Source organism: Phoxinus phoxinus (genome assembly GCF_949152265.1).
Source record: "Phoxinus phoxinus genome assembly, chromosome: 10".
Lineage (NCBI taxonomy): Eukaryota > Metazoa > Chordata > Actinopteri > Cypriniformes > Leuciscidae > Phoxinus > Phoxinus phoxinus.
Genome location: NC_136885.1, coordinates 3,712,574 through 3,728,414, shown reverse-complemented (window position 1 = coordinate 3,728,414; position 15,841 = coordinate 3,712,574).

Sequence of the window (15,841 nt, the reverse complement as noted above, 5' to 3'; positions counted from 1 at the left end):
GTGTTTATCTGTGTCAGCTGTGTTGTGTGTTTACCTGTGTCCGCTGTGTTGTGTGTTTACCTGTGTCCGCTGTGTTGTTTTTATCTGTGTCAGCTGTGTTGTGTGTTTACCTGTGTCCGCTGTGTTGTGTTTATCTGTGTCAGCTGTGTTGTGTGTTTACCTGTGTCCGCTGTGTTGTGTTTATCTGTGTCAGCTGTGTTGTGTGTTTACCTGTGTCCGCTGTGTTGTGTTTATCTGTGTCCGCTGTGTTGTGTTTATCTGTGTCAGCTGTGTCGTGTGTTAACCTGTGTCCGCTGTGTTGTGTTTATCTGTGTCCGCTGTGTTGTGTTTATCTGTGTCAGCTGTGTTGTGTGTTTACCTGTGTCCGCTGTGTTGTGTGTTTATCTGTGTCCGCTGTGTTGTGTTTACCTGTGTCCGCTGTGTTGTGTTTATCTGTGTCCGCTGTGTTGTGTGTTTACCTGTGTCCGCTGTGTTGTGTTTACCTGTGTCCGCTGTGTTGTGTTTACCTGTGTCCGCTGTGTTGTGTTTACCTGTGTCCGCTGTGTTGTGTTTATCTGTGTCCGCTGTGTTGTGTGTTTACCTGTGTCCGCTGTGTTGAGTGTTTACCTGTGTCCGCTGTGTTGTGTGTTTACCTGTGTCCGCTGTGTTGTGTGTTTACCTGTGTCCGCTGTGTTGTGTGTTTACCTGTGTCCGCTGTGTTGTGTGTTTACCTGTGTCCGCTGTGTTGTGTGTTTACCTGTGTCTGCTGTGTTGTGTGTTTACCTGTGTCAGCTGTGTTGTGTTTACCTGTGTCAGCTGTGTTGTGTGTTTACCTGTGTCCGCTGTGTTGTGTGTTTACCTGTGTCCGCTGTGTTGTGTGTTTATCTGTGTCAGCTGTGTTGTGTGTGTTTACCTGTGTCAGCTGTGTTGTGTGTGTTTACCTGTGTCCGCTGTGTTGTGTGTTTACCTGTGTCCGCTGTGTTGTGTGTTTACCTGTGTCCGCTGTGTTGTGTGTTTACCTGTGTCCGCTGTGTTGTGTGTTTACCTGTGTCCGCTGTGTTGTGTGTTTACCTGTGTCCGCTGTGTTGTGTGTTTACCTGTGTCAGCTGTGTTGTGTGTTTACCTGTGTCAGCTGTGTTGTGTGTTTACCTGTCAGCTGTGTTGTGTGTTTACCTGTGTCAGCTGTGTTGTGTGTTTACCTGTGTCCGCTGTGTTGTGTGTTTACCTGTGTCAGCTGTGTTGTGTGTGTTTACCTGTGTCCGCTGTGTTGTGTGTTTACCTGTGTCAGCTGTGTTGTGTGTTTACCTGTGTCAGCTGTGTTGTGTGTTTACCTGTGTCCGCTGTGTTGAGTGTTTACCTGTGTCCGCTGTGTTGTGTGTTTACCTGTGTCTGCTGTGTTGTGTGTTTACCTGTGTCAGCTGTGTTGTGTGTTTACCTGTGTCATCTGTGTTGAGTGTTTATCTGTGTCAGCTGTGTTGTGTGTTTACCTGTGTCCGCTGTGTTGTGTTTATCTGTGTCAGCTGTGTTGAGTGTTTATCTGTGTCAGCTGTGTTGTGTGTTTATCTGTGTCAGCTGTGTTGTGTTTATCTGTGTCAGCTGTGTTGTGTGTTTACCTGTGTCCGCTGTGTTGAGTGTTTACCTGTGTTGTGTTTATCTGTGTCAGCTGTGTTGAGTGTTTATCTGTGTCAGCTGTGTTGTGTGTTTATCTGTGTCAGCTGTGTTGTGTTTATCTGTGTCAGCTGTGTTGTGTGTTTACCTGTGTCCGCTGTGTTGTGTGTTTACCTGTGTCCGCTGTGTTGTGTGTTTATCTGTGTCAGCTGTGTTGTGTGTTTACCTGTGTCCGCTGTGTTGTGTGTTTACCTGTGTCAGCTGTGTTGTGTGTTTACCTGTGTCCGCTGTGTTGTGTGTTTACCTGTGTCCGCTGTGTTGTGTGTTTACCTGTGTCCGCTGTGTTGTGTGTTTACCTGTGTCCGCTGTGTTGTGTGTTTACCTGTGTCTGCTGTGTTGTGTGTTTACCTGTGTCAGCTGTGTTGTGTTTACCTGTGTCAGCTGTGTTGTGTGTTTACCTGTGTCCGCTGTGTTGTGTGTTTACCTGTGTCCGCTGTGTTGTGTGTTTATCTGTGTCAGCTGTGTTGTGTGTGTTTACCTGTGTCAGCTGTGTTGTGTGTTTACCTGTGTCCGCTGTGTTGTGTGTTTACCTGTGTCCGCTGTGTTGTGTGTTTACCTGTGTCCGCTGTGTTGTGTGTTTACCTGTGTCCGCTGTGTTGTGTGTTTACCTGTGTCCGCTGTGTTGTGTGTTTACCTGTGTCCGCTGTGTTGTGTGTTTACCTGTGTCCGCTGTGTTGTGTGTTTACCTGTGTCAGCTGTGTTGTGTGTTTACCTGTGTCAGCTGTGTTGTGTGTTTACCTGTCAGCTGTGTTGTGTGTTTACCTGTGTCAGCTGTGTTGAGTGTTTATCTGTGTCAGCTGTGTTGTGTGTTTATCTGTGTCAGCTGTGTTGTGTTTATCTGTGTCAGCTGTGTTGTGTGTTTACCTGTGTCCGCTGTGTTGAGTGTTTACCTGTGTTGTGTTTATCTGTGTCAGCTGTGTTGAGTGTTTACCTGTGTCCGCTGTGTTGTGTGTTTACCTGTGTCTACCTGTGTCTGCTGTGTTGTGTGTTTACCTGTGTCAGCTGTGTTGTGTGTTTACCTGTGTCATCTGTGTTGAGTGTTTATCTGTGTCAGCTGTGTTGTGTGTTTACCTGTGTCCGCTGTGTTGTGTTTATCTGTGTCAGCTGTGTTGAGTGTTTATCTGTGTCAGCTGTGTTGTGTGTTTATCTGTGTCAGCTGTGTTGTGTTTATCTGTGTCAGCTGTGTTGTGTGTTTACCTGTGTCCGCTGTGTTGAGTGTTTACCTGTGTTGTGTTTATCTGTGTCAGCTGTGTTGTGTGTTTATCTGTGTCCGCTGTGTTGTGTTTACCTGTGTCAGCTGTGTTGTGTGTTTACCTGTGTCCGCTGTGTTGAGTGTTTACCTGTGTCCGCTGTGTTGTGTGTTTACCTGTGTCCGCTGTGTTGTGTGTTTACCTGTGTCAGCTGTGTTGTGTGTTTACCTGTGTCCGCTGTGTTGTGTGTTTACCTGTGTCCGCTGTGTTGTGTGTTTACCTGTGTCAACGCTGTGTTGTGTGTTTACCTGTGTCAGCTGTGTTGTGTGTTTACCTGTGTCCGCTGTGTTGTGTGTTTACCTGTGTCCGCTGTGTTGTGTGTTTACCTGTGTCCGCTGTGTTGTCGATGCCTCGAGAGAAAAGAAAGTGCAGAGCGCGAAAGCACCAAAGTAACTGAAGGATTGCCGTAAAACAGTATCTCTGGTCGTACGATGGGTGTGACGTCTTTGAGATTTTAAAAAACTTTTTAAAGCAAATAAGTGACTCTAAAAAGATCTAACACCCAGCAATGTGTAATTTCTTTGCATCTTCTTTCGAATACATCCAAATTACTAGACAAAAAATTATATCCTGAGAAAAGTGGATTTTGAGGGGTATAGCTCCATAGACCTCCATTCATTCTGCACTCGTCCTGTGAGCGCCCTCATGTGGAGCCAGAGTGGAACTGCAACCAGTTCAGAAGCCGGAAGTTTACTGAGAGTGGAAGTTCTCCCTTATTCGACATTATCCGGTAGTACCAGTTTGCAACAATTATTAGTTAACACTAAGTTGTCAACACTTCGGAAAATGTTTTAATTTTTTTGGGATACCAAAAAACTTTTTCAGCAACACGGGGTGATCGCGCAAGACTTTCACGGGCTTTTCCCAAAAAAAGGGAACGTCTTGGTTATAAATATAACCCTGATTCCCTGAGAGGGAACGAGACCCCGCTTCTCGCTGTCATGATTCAGGCATGCCTTCGTGTCTCCTTCAGACAGTAAGCTGACGGTGTCTAAGGCTGGCAAACTTTTATACTCACGGGCGCTCCTTGTGACGTCATAGGGATGCCATCTGCCAATCAATTGACCGTTCGCAAAGACCCGCCCCCTTTAGTTACTGTTGCTATGTCTGATAAGCCACGCCTCTCTCACGCCACACCATGTTCTCACGCAGTGAAAAATACATCACGGAGCAGAGAGGACGCTGACAACACACTGACAGACAGGACAGACCAGGTTACTTTTGATATGAAACTAAGTCTCAACTAGTTAATCTACTAACTCTCCTCTGCTTTGTCGGACAAAAATTGTGAATTCAGCGGATGGCGGATTATGATTGGTCAGATCGCCTGTCAATCAAACTCCCTGTGAAGGGTCAATTGGCATGTTCACATATGCATCAGAAACCGGCCACGCAAGAGGGGGTTCACAACATTATGACACAGCATCTCGTTCCCGAACCAGGGCTATATTCATAACCTATATGTTTATACAGACTTGGTGAGTATAAGAGACTTCTTTCAAAAACATTGCTTTCAATATTATATTTTGAATTTTAATTTTTAGGTAACCTATCACTTTAAACTTTAAAGTAACTGGGCCTACAACATTCATTCTACACAAAAGAATTCAAACCAGTGGTAACGTCGAAAGTACACATGAAAGTGAGATTCTGTGACATTGAGTTGGAGGTTTAGACTGACCTGATCAATATGTGAAGCAAACAGCGAAGCCCTTCAGAGGAACTCACAGCACAATATAAAGCGGGAAGTAGTGCGCAGCAGCCAGAGTAAAGAGTGCAATGCATCTGAGCCAATGTCAAACAGAGGTGAAGCGAATTCAAACTCACAAACACATTTAACGCTTTGACACGCTGACCTGTAGACTCCGTGAAGCACTGATGTGTATTCATGAGTTAAAGCAAAAGAGAAAGAGCTGGGAGGAAAATCTGATAATACGTACATTTACGAGCAACCACGCACACTCACACATAGCAGTAAACCATTCCAATAATTTCACTGAAGTAGAAGAAAAATATGTAAATGTATACACACATACAGTTTAACACTGCTTATATGTACATATAGAGAACACATGTTGATTTGTACTGCTGTTCACTTATTGCGTGTGGGCTGACCTTGAATCTCATGCCCTCGGCTGCTGCATTTTACTTTGATCTGAAGGCCAGGGGTCAACATGAATACAGTTTCCACCCACAGAAACACTCACCTCTGCTTTTCAGCGGCTTCTGAATCAGTGGTTCTCCAACGGATTTACATTGGACATCAAGTGGTCACCCAATACAGTAGCCAAATTGTTTATTGTATGGAAATTGCTACTTTCACCATATGGGCAACCAATGTTTATGCACATAAATACAAGTTCGCCAGTGTGGAGGTGGGAGAAGGGGACAGGATCCTATAGGGATTCTTGCTTTAGCACTAATAAGTCACTTAAACATTCACAATAGTGAGCGATCGTTTTTAGTATCAGGAGTAATGAATAATACAAACATATGTGACCCTGGACCACAACACCAGTCATGAGTCGCACGGCAATAGCCAACAATAGCCTACATTGTATGGGTCAAAATTATAGATTTTTCTTTTATGCCAAAAATCATTAGGATATTAAATAAAGATTATGTTCCATGAAGATATTTTGTAAATTTCCTACCGTATATATATATATATATAAATGTGAGTGAATGCAGCACAATCATGAACATAAATGCACAACTTTTAAGGAGATTTTCTCAATGTTTTGATTTTTTGCACCCTCAGATTCCAGATTTTCAATAGTTGTATCTCGGCCTATTCTAACAAACCATACATCAATAATGATTTTATTTATTCAGCTTCCAGATTATGTTGAGATTAAGTATAAATCTCAATGAAAACAAATTGACCCATTGACCCATTTATGGTCCAGTGTCAGATATGGTGACCTTAAAAAGGTCACCTTTGGGGATTTTAAAAAGGTCACCTTTGGGGATTTTTTAAATATATATTTGAAGAATATAAGGATAATGAAAGTTGAAGCTGAACCGTCATTTTAGATTGAATATATCATGCAGGCTTAGCCTTCTACAGGGAAGCAAGGTCATGGACAAATCTCTCAGTGGGACTGAAATATTTGGAACATAGGTACAAGTGGAATGTGTGTCCTCAACAAACAACCACTTTATTGGCTTCCATTAGTTGCATTTATAAAAAAAAAAGAAAAAAAAAAGTTATGAGTGAGATTTGTGTGTGAAGTGACCCTTGTTTAAATAGAAATGTGAGAATGTAAATTACTAGATGGCAGAAGAAGATAGTATGGCAAAACATTCCAACAGCATGTCAAAAGCAATTCATGTAAGAGAGCGCACTCTGCATATTAAATGCTCTTTAAAACTATACAATCTGGCGATGCTTATTCTCGGCACCATCGTCCTCCCAGCTGCATGCGGGGAGCCGGCAACAGGATTAATGAGCGAGAGCAGCTCCTGTAACTAGAATGCCACAACATGTTACAACTGTTGTCCGGTCCTGGTAACCGTCTGTGAGCACTGCAGTATGTGTACTTTAGGGCATTGCTCGAGGAGAGCCTGTGGACCTGCTGATGGCTTGCTGTTTGTTTGCATTAACATCATAATTAACATCATAATTCAAATGACCTTTTAAAAACTATACATATCGGTATATATATAACTGGAAACCACTGAATTATTCCACAATTATGCTACAATTTTCTGTCATAATCCTTAGTTAACAAACAAGTATTCATTACTTCAATTAGCTCAATGTTTCTGCCTTAAATTATTACATTGTTTAAATGCATTTTTTTTTTGCATAAATTATTGAATTGTTTAGTACGTTTATAGCTAACTGTGATTTGTATATGTACATTTCTGAAATACATAACTTACACTCTAAAAAATGCTGGGTTGTTTTAACCTAATTTTGAGTCAAATATGGTCAAACCCAAATGTTGGGTTAAACATGTAATTATAAAATGTAACCCAATGGCTGAGTTTGTCCATATTTGACCCAAAGTTGGGTTAAAACAACCCAGCATTTTTTTTAGAGTGTAGACAGTAACCTCTGATAATAGATCACTCTAAATTGTAATGTGGACTTGATGAAATGATGTGTATTGTGAAAAGCTCCATAGAAATAAATGTGAATTGAATTAAACATGCAATGTGTTGAGGTCTTGTGATAAGGATACTTGTTTAAAATGTTTATATTGTGGAATAATGCCTTGGAAAATGTCACCAAAACCTCTTGTTTGAAGACTAGAATCATCCCTGAATAGAAATCATTGAGTTATGCATATAAGTACTGTTCCCAGTAGGAGGGAAATGAGGTATAACATGTGACTATGGGATATTGCGCTCTTGCGCTATTTACTGAAGACTCATTTAGTTGCATGTCGCCGTGTGTAGACCTACCTGCCCAAAACATATAATGTATCTTGTTCAGTCCAGCTCTTCACCGAGCCTCTGACTGTGAGGGGATCAGAAGTGTTGTACATCGTTTCCCACCTTCTGGATCCAATTGGTAAAATTGGTCTCACTCACGCTTCTAATTGAAATAGAAAGTTAGTAAAGACAGTGTTTAAAATAGTCCAAGTGACTACAGTGGCTCAACCTTTAGTTTATCAAGCGACAAGAATACTTTTGTGTGCAAAAACCCCCCAAAATAACTACTTTAATCAACTATTTTCTTCTGTGTGTGCCTCTGAGTGAGTTGAGTTCACGTAGTGTAACAGTGCAGCGCTTCTGGGTTGTACGTCACACACGTAACACACATGACCAGCGTCGGCCAATAGTGAGCCTACGTTCTGACGTATAACCCAGAAGCGCTGCGCTGTTACACTACGTGAACTCACTCAGAGGAACACACAGAAGAACATCAATAACACTAACACTTAATGGGAATGTTAGCAAAACATTATAAGAACATATTATTGTTAGCTGGGATAGTATGACAAATTATTGTAGAAACTAACTAGCTCACGAATGTGTCCCGAAACCAGTCGCACCTGTCATTTGAATCACGTTAGTTCAACAATACTGAATACTCCAACCAGCAACCTGCGATCATAGTTGGCCAACAATGCTTTTGGGAAACGCACCGCAGGTTAGTAAAACCGAGTTGTGATGGCAACCTGCCAAGCAAGCTAAATTGCATTCTTCCACTAGGCTTGGGAAACCATAGCATCTCACATGTCTAGACACTTCTCCGACCCCTGCCCAGTAAAAGCTGCCGATCACCAGTAGACAGTAGATAAGGCTCTCTGGGAGACATGAGGGGGAGATTGTCTTTCATGATAGAGCTGCATTTTGCTCTTGTGGTTCTGTGGCGTCCCTGGTTGGTAAAGCACATCCTCATATTTGTTGTTGTCAGTATTCTGTGCCCTGCTGAAAGGGTAGCTCTAGGCGGGAGTGTTGAAACAGTGAGAAAAAGGCATGGTTGGTCAGCTTTAGCTCAACAGCACATCAGATCTCCGAAATGTGCCATGAACGAGGTGGGGTTACTAAACGCATGATGTTACCCAGACAGCAACATAGTGTCGGCCTAGATCTGGCCCACATCTGGGCCGTGTGGAACCCATGTGTACCGGATGTGTACCGGATCTGGGCCGACACGATGTCGCTATCTGGGTAGCTGCTGTTAGCCTTGATCCTGGGATAGGACTGGCCGAGCTAAGAACTCTTTATTGTGTTGGAGAAAATTACTACAAGATGATGAAGCCTACAAACTGCAGTGTGTACATGTTCCTGATTTAGGAAATCTCCACTGTCTCTAGCCGCGTTTCCATTACCCTTCACATTGCGCAAATTAATATGCGAATTGAAAATACGCCCACAAAAACACCCCACGCGAAATTGAAAACACATAAATTTCGTAAAAACTCCCATTTATCGCAAAAAAGTTTTTACACTCGCATGAGGAGGTTTTTCAGGCAGTTGCAATATTTCGCAAAACTGCAATGGAAACAGTTTTTGCGTATTGACAGGTCACCTGACGTAGATGACGCGGTGTGTTTGGACACAGACGAGACACAGTTCTTTATTAAATTCATAAAAGACTAAATAATTACAGGAATACTGGATTCTAAACCTCAAATAAATGCCACAATCAAGACCCAGAAATAAGGTAGAAACACCCAGAAACTCCTCATATGAGCCGCTCACAGTATAAGAGTCTTTCCTTGCCATTAATGATTGGATAACACACATACGTCTCCTTCGATTAATAATAATGGCGAGTGCGGTGGCTGGGATAGGCCTATACATAAACCTACCAACATCCGTCGCCATGATTTCCGGAATGACTTATCGCGTGAGGAAAAAAATTGTTTTAGTTGCATAACATCAGTTAATGGAAACGGCGTCATTTCTCAATAGTTTTTTGTCGACATTTAGAAAAAATTGCTAAAGTTTTGCGCAAATCTGTAATGGAAACGCGCTTACTGTCACAAAGGATCATCCCGGATGGTTGCATCATTCTTCTTCAACTTCAATAATTAAAGATCCCCAGACCTCAATGATTATCCTTGTAACATTCATTCAACAGGCAACATCTATAACAATAACTTTTTAAAACAATTAAGACCAGTGAACAGAACATTGGCAAAGTGGAAACTGACTGTCAATTGGAGTTTTTGCCGTTTGAAATTATTTCTATGCTCTACAATACACTCACATGAGGGAAAAAAGCCTTTAGGAACCAAGACTTTCACCTTTAATTTGATAAAAGACCCCAACGACAAGGTGAGACTTAATAACAATTTATTCCTCCCAGGAGGGAATGTGCTGGCTTCAGCTATAATTAAAAAGGGACATATAATGGTGACAGACATAAATGATGTGATTTTCAACCACATGTAATTTCTTTGTTTTTTTTCTTCTTCTTCTTCTTTTTGGAACAAGTACTGAGAAGCCCTTGAAACCTCTACTTGGCAAGAGAACATGTATTTAGTTATCTAAGACATGATTCCAGTGTCTGTCCAGGGCTGAGAGTGTCTGTAGACAGATAAAACGGGGTTGTGTTGAGAAGGAAATAAGGATGTTTCATCTTCCCTTATGTAACTTTGTATTCAAACACTGTAGTTTACATCACAGTGAGCCTTTTTGATATGTTCAAAAGATGCAGTCATCAGTTCATGCAGTTCAAGCAACCCAACAGAAGGATTGCATTTTATAAATTGTAAAATATTTGTGTCTGGGACGCCGTAAGTTTTTAAAAGCTTTGCTTAAATGTCTCATAGGAATAAATTAAAAAGCATGTTTGGTGTGTTGGTTCTTGCAGGTCATGTGACTAAACTCTGTGACATGCTTAACACACATCATCACACAAGAACCAACAAGGTTTTGCGTTACTGACATTGCATTGTTGGCCATGAGTAAGAGTGCTTCTTATTCGGATACTTAAAACCACTTAAATTTTACCCCGTTTATAAAATTATCATATTGTTTCAGACTTCGATTAAATACTAACTAGATCGCCAAAATGAACACGGTAGAAGTGGCCGTTTGTTTGCTTCTTTAGTTTTTTACTTAAAGATTGTAAGTCGACTCAAAAATTAAAATCATTTCTGTCAGGACCACTATCGTCAAATATGATTGACAGTTACTGTAGCATACCGTTTGGATTGGCGGTATGGTTCTGTTCTGGGCAAGAACTCCCTGCGCATCCATGAAGCCTAGCATGGGTAAGAGCAGCAATAACCCCCCTTAGGATAAACAGAACAGAACCAACATGAATGTATTGCAGATATCATTAATTCAAGATTTTTAAGTACAACATAATTTGAGAATTTATTCTGATTGAAGGGGAATCAGAATGCCATCCTGACTGGACAGGAGGAGCTGGGGAGGGAGGAGGGTAATCCGCTCCTGAGAAACGCGATCGCTGCTGATAATACTGATGATCTTATATATGTATACAGTGATAGGTGTCATATTCCTATAGGTAGAGGATCGGCTGATAGTCACTGATGCGAGCTTGACTAACGTGACCTGCCAGAACTGACGCTACACTTGATCTTTGATCACCAAAATGTTTAAACGTTTTTCCCTTGAAAAAGATTTCTTCATGCCTTAAAGGTGCATTAAGCAACTTTTCATGTTAAAAATACCCGTTTTCTAACCCATACATGCTTAAACAATTGCCTGATGGGCTGAATGAGCCCTTCTCTGATCACTGAGATTGTCTCTATAATCCTGTTAAGTAAAATAAATAAGAGGGATTCGGGCCGGAATTTTAGACTGGGCGTGACGTCATGCGCGTTCACGGCACGCTCACATAGCAGGTCTGGCAGGTTTGTGTATTCGCCGGCATTCTCCGTAGAAGATGGATTGTAAGAGACCTGCTTGTAGTTCATTTCAATCACCAACGCAAACTCCACGTAAGATAAAAAAAAAGAAAACTTTTGTCTAGTGCGTGCACATCTCTGGCTGCAGTTTCGCTTGCCGCCAGAGGTGGCATAGTTCTGCAAAAACTCAGAATCTTGCACTATGCACCTTTAAAATAGCTAGAATGCAATTCTACACCCTTGCCACATATAGTATACATGGTTCTATGAATATGCAAATGAGCCCCGCCTCCACTCACTCACAGCAGCTCAGAGATCCACGCATGCGTATACTAAATGAGGCAAGTAGAATTGCATTCAAGCTATTATTATACTTTTTTTTTTTTTTTAAGGGATACAATTATTGACTCCAGGGGGACTTTAAAACGTTGATGTTACAATAGCTGGTAGCCTGATACAAAAACAAATCGGTGCACCAACAAGGCACTCTGAGGAGGCAGCTTATATGCCGTTGTATTTGTCCTTATATGTGTCAACTTGGTTGCTCTCTGTAGGTTAGACCGCTGGGTGTGCAGCTTCGGGGATTGCGTGATGCATCAGAGAAATGTAAATCTACCGGAACCACCTGCAGGTTAATCAGATCTTATTATTATGAGCAATCATAAATCGTGTCAAATCCTGAGTGTGTTTTGATCCACAGATAATGATGGTCTCAAGAAGACCAAATCTCCAACCCCACACAACACTTGTTAGTTTTCAGCTGAATCTGATTGAAGTGCTGATATGAATATAGTTTTCAATGTGCCTAAGGAAACTGCAAGTCACCGCAAAACGTGTGTAAACAGCAATTCCATGTCATATTTGGTGTGTTAGGAATCCTGGTTAGGATGATTCAGCAGTTGATTACTGTACGATCACATGAGAATCAGAGTTTGACAGAGAAAGAGCTGTTAGGAAGAAGCTGTCTCAGTGTGAAGCGAAAACTCCCCCTTCTTTCCAATTTCATGGACTGGAACTTCAGTTGAGCTGGAACAGATTGTAATGGAATGGGATGCAAGAGTCATACGTGTCACACAAGAGGGTGTGGACCGCTAAAACTTCCTGGAAAAGCACAATAGCATGAAAAGTACAATCTGTATTCGTTCCGTCTGTCCATTGAGGACACAATAAAAGGCACACACATATACAATGTGTATGTATATGTGACCCTGGATCACAAAACCAGTCACAAGGCTCACAGGTTTATTTGTGGAAATAGCCAACTATACATTGTATGGGTCAAAATTATAGATTTTTCTTTTATGCCAAAAAATCATTAGGATATTAAGTAAAATTTCCTACCGTAAATATATAAAATGTATTTTTGTGAGTGTATGCAGCAACTTTATTTCTTCAACTTTAAAAGAGATTTTCTCAATGTTTCGATTTTTTTGCATCCTCAGATTCCAGATTGTCAAATAGTTGTATCTCGACCACATATTGTCCTATCCTAATAAACCATACATCAATTGAAAGCTTATTTATTCAGATATACATCTCAATTAAAACAAATAACCCTTATGACTGGTTTTGTGGTCCAGGGTCAGATATTCTATTCAAGCTTATTCTAGTTCCCCTGCTTCTCTGACTCTTTCAATCTTGTTTTTGCTCGTCTGTCATGGTGACATATGTTTAGTTGGCATCTGTCCCAGCTCCCATGCTGAGTCGCTCTTGCTCTGGATGCTGCGTTGCCATGGAGAACAGCTTGCAATCACAATAGCACTACCGTAGTGAGCAGGTGATTTCAAAACAGCACTTTCACCGACTGCCAAGAGCCTCATACACACTACGGTAACAGTCGGCAGAAATCGATGCGTGGCATGTTGTGAGGTCCTGTTCAAGATGCTGAGCTTCAGCAGGAGAAAATGCTAAGATTGTGTTTATGTTGGTTTTTGAGAGAATCCAGTGTCAAGTGTAGTTTATAAAGAAAGCTGTTTATTATTAGTGGCGTTGAATATTCATCACTGCTTTGATGACGTATTTCTGTAGGCCAAAACCCAGACAGTTTGCATTTTACCATTTCCGATTCCATCGGCCGAAATTCAATGGGTTTTTGGTTAAATTCCTGAAAGGTCCAGATATTTTTATGCATTATCCTACAACATGAAACAAAACAGTAAAACCACCTTGAATTTTTTTAAAGCTTTTGCTCGTCTTGAATGTAGAATGTCACGTGTTGTCAGCTTGTAATTTCAACATTTTATCGTGCTATTGCAACTGCCTGAAAAACCTCCTCATGCGAGTGTAAAAACTTTTTTGCGATAAATGGGAGTTTTTACGAAATTGACGTGTTTTCAACTTCGCGTGGGGTGTTTTTGTGGGCGTATTTACATTTTATTTTTCTATGAAGAATGAAAGAGTTAACTTAATGATGGTGATGCTGAAGTCATGTGACCGTGGTTTAGTTTGTTCATAGCCTATGTTTAGCTTTTTACTTCTGCCGATTGTATATACAGGTAGGCTTCAAACTTCATAAAAGTTTGTGTTCAAGATTATCATCATAAAAAAAAAAAAAACGTGTGTGAATCAAAAACATTTGTTGGTCACAGAGCTTAGTTTCTGCTACAATCCAAAAGATAATAAACAAATTCCTCCTGGTTTGTCGTTGAGGGAACCAGGTGATGCTGACTTCACAAAAATATGTCATCGCTTGTCATAGAAATGAATTATGCTTGTTAAAACATAAGCAAGCATGGGATTAGTTTTCACTGTTATGCTGATGATACACAGCTCTGTATTTCTTCATGCCTTGATTACACTTACCAATTCACAAAATTAACGGAATGCATAGCTGATATAAAAAAATGGATGACTAGTAATTTCCTACTAACTTCTGAAAAAACAGATTATAATTATTGGACAACAAACTTCCACGTAATAACCTAGAGTACTGTCTAACACTTGATGGCTGCTCTGTTAAGTCTTCGTCGTCGGTTAGGAACCTGGGTGTGCTCTTTGATACCAATCTTTGATTTGAAAGTCACGTGTCTAGTATCTGTAAAACCGCATTTTTCCCATCTTAAAAATATATCTAAATTACGTCATATGCTCTCATTGACAAATGCGGAACAATTAGTTAATGCGTTCATGACCTCAAGGCTAGATTATTGTAATGCTCTACTGGGTGGTTGCCCTGCACGCTTAACAAACAAACTACAGCTGGTTCAAAACGCAGCAGCTCGAGTTCTTACCAGAACCAGGAAGTATGACCATATTAGCCCCGTTCTGTCAACACTGCATTGGCTGCCTATTAAACATCGTATAAATTTTAGAATATTGCTGATCACTTACAAAGCACTGAATGGTTTAGCTCCGCAGTACTTGAGCGAGCTCTTAACGCATTATAGTCCTTCACGTCTACTGCGATCTCAAAATTACGGCCAGTTAATAATACCTAGAATATCAAAATCGATTAAAAAACTTTGGAACAATCCTCCTAACATTGCAGACACACTCTGTCAGTTCAAATCTAGACTAAAAACACATCTATTTGGCCTAGCATTCACATAACACATTATAGACTTCTACTCAATGTTAGGCTGCATAGATTAGGTCAGCCGGAACCGGGAACACTTCCAGTAAATCCTCATGTACTCGTTACATCATAAGAAGGATGGCGTCTACGCTAATATTAGTCTCTCTGTTTATCCCGAGGTTCACCGCTGTCCACTGGATCCAGGCCGTATCCAGATCTGATGAAGGACCAGCGCCTGGACGACAATGCAGTCCTGAAGTGTCCACTAGTCTCTCCCCTGTGAAGGCCTTCTTCCCTTTACCTCTGTACAGATAAAACGGTGCCGGGATAATTCCGGTTCACGTAGATATGCAATTTGTTTTTTTCCAAGGATTGTACCTTGGAACTTATTTCATGGTTTTTGTTCTCGAGACAACAGGCACTGTTCTGTGCAAATGAGCGGCCGGATCGCATTAAAGGATACCAGCGATTGTGGGTGACGTCACTTCTGTTTGTGTTTGAAGCGAGATCTCAAACAAACCAAGTTAGCTCGCCCCTCCCTCCCGTTTCGTGCATCATGAAAAAAAAACGATCAAGCAACGCGCATTTCTTAGCTAGAGCTACCCAAGTTTAGTCGAGCTTCGCTCATATTATTTCAAGAAGGATATTTTCACACACAGTTCACATCCAAACAAGTCAGCACTAGCAGCGACTCACCTGTCCAGAAGAAACAGTGCAACCTCGGCGTCCGATTAAAAAAAATAATAAAAGTTTTTTTGTTTTTTGTTTTATTTCTTTCCACCGTTCAAAAGCCTTCCCGATAACTATACATGTCTTGGAATAAACACGATGGTATTCCCTCGCCCGAATCCTCCTCCTCCTCCTCTTGAGGATTGACTCAGCCACGTTCAGTTTCTCTTGTTGATAGACGCTGGCTTTTTCTTCAGCTCCGACTTCGCGTTCAGCTGTCACCGTGCACGAGCCAAAACCTCACAACACCCGCCCTTGTCGGTGATTGGTTGGAACACGGTTTATTTGGGTTTTGAGTGGTTGGTGAAACCAATTGTTTTTGTGTGCAGATCTCAGAGCCTAGGCTGCCTACAGAGACAGCTTTGACAGCTTGCTTATGAGGCGGGCAGCTAGCGGATCGTTAGGAAATATTAGAT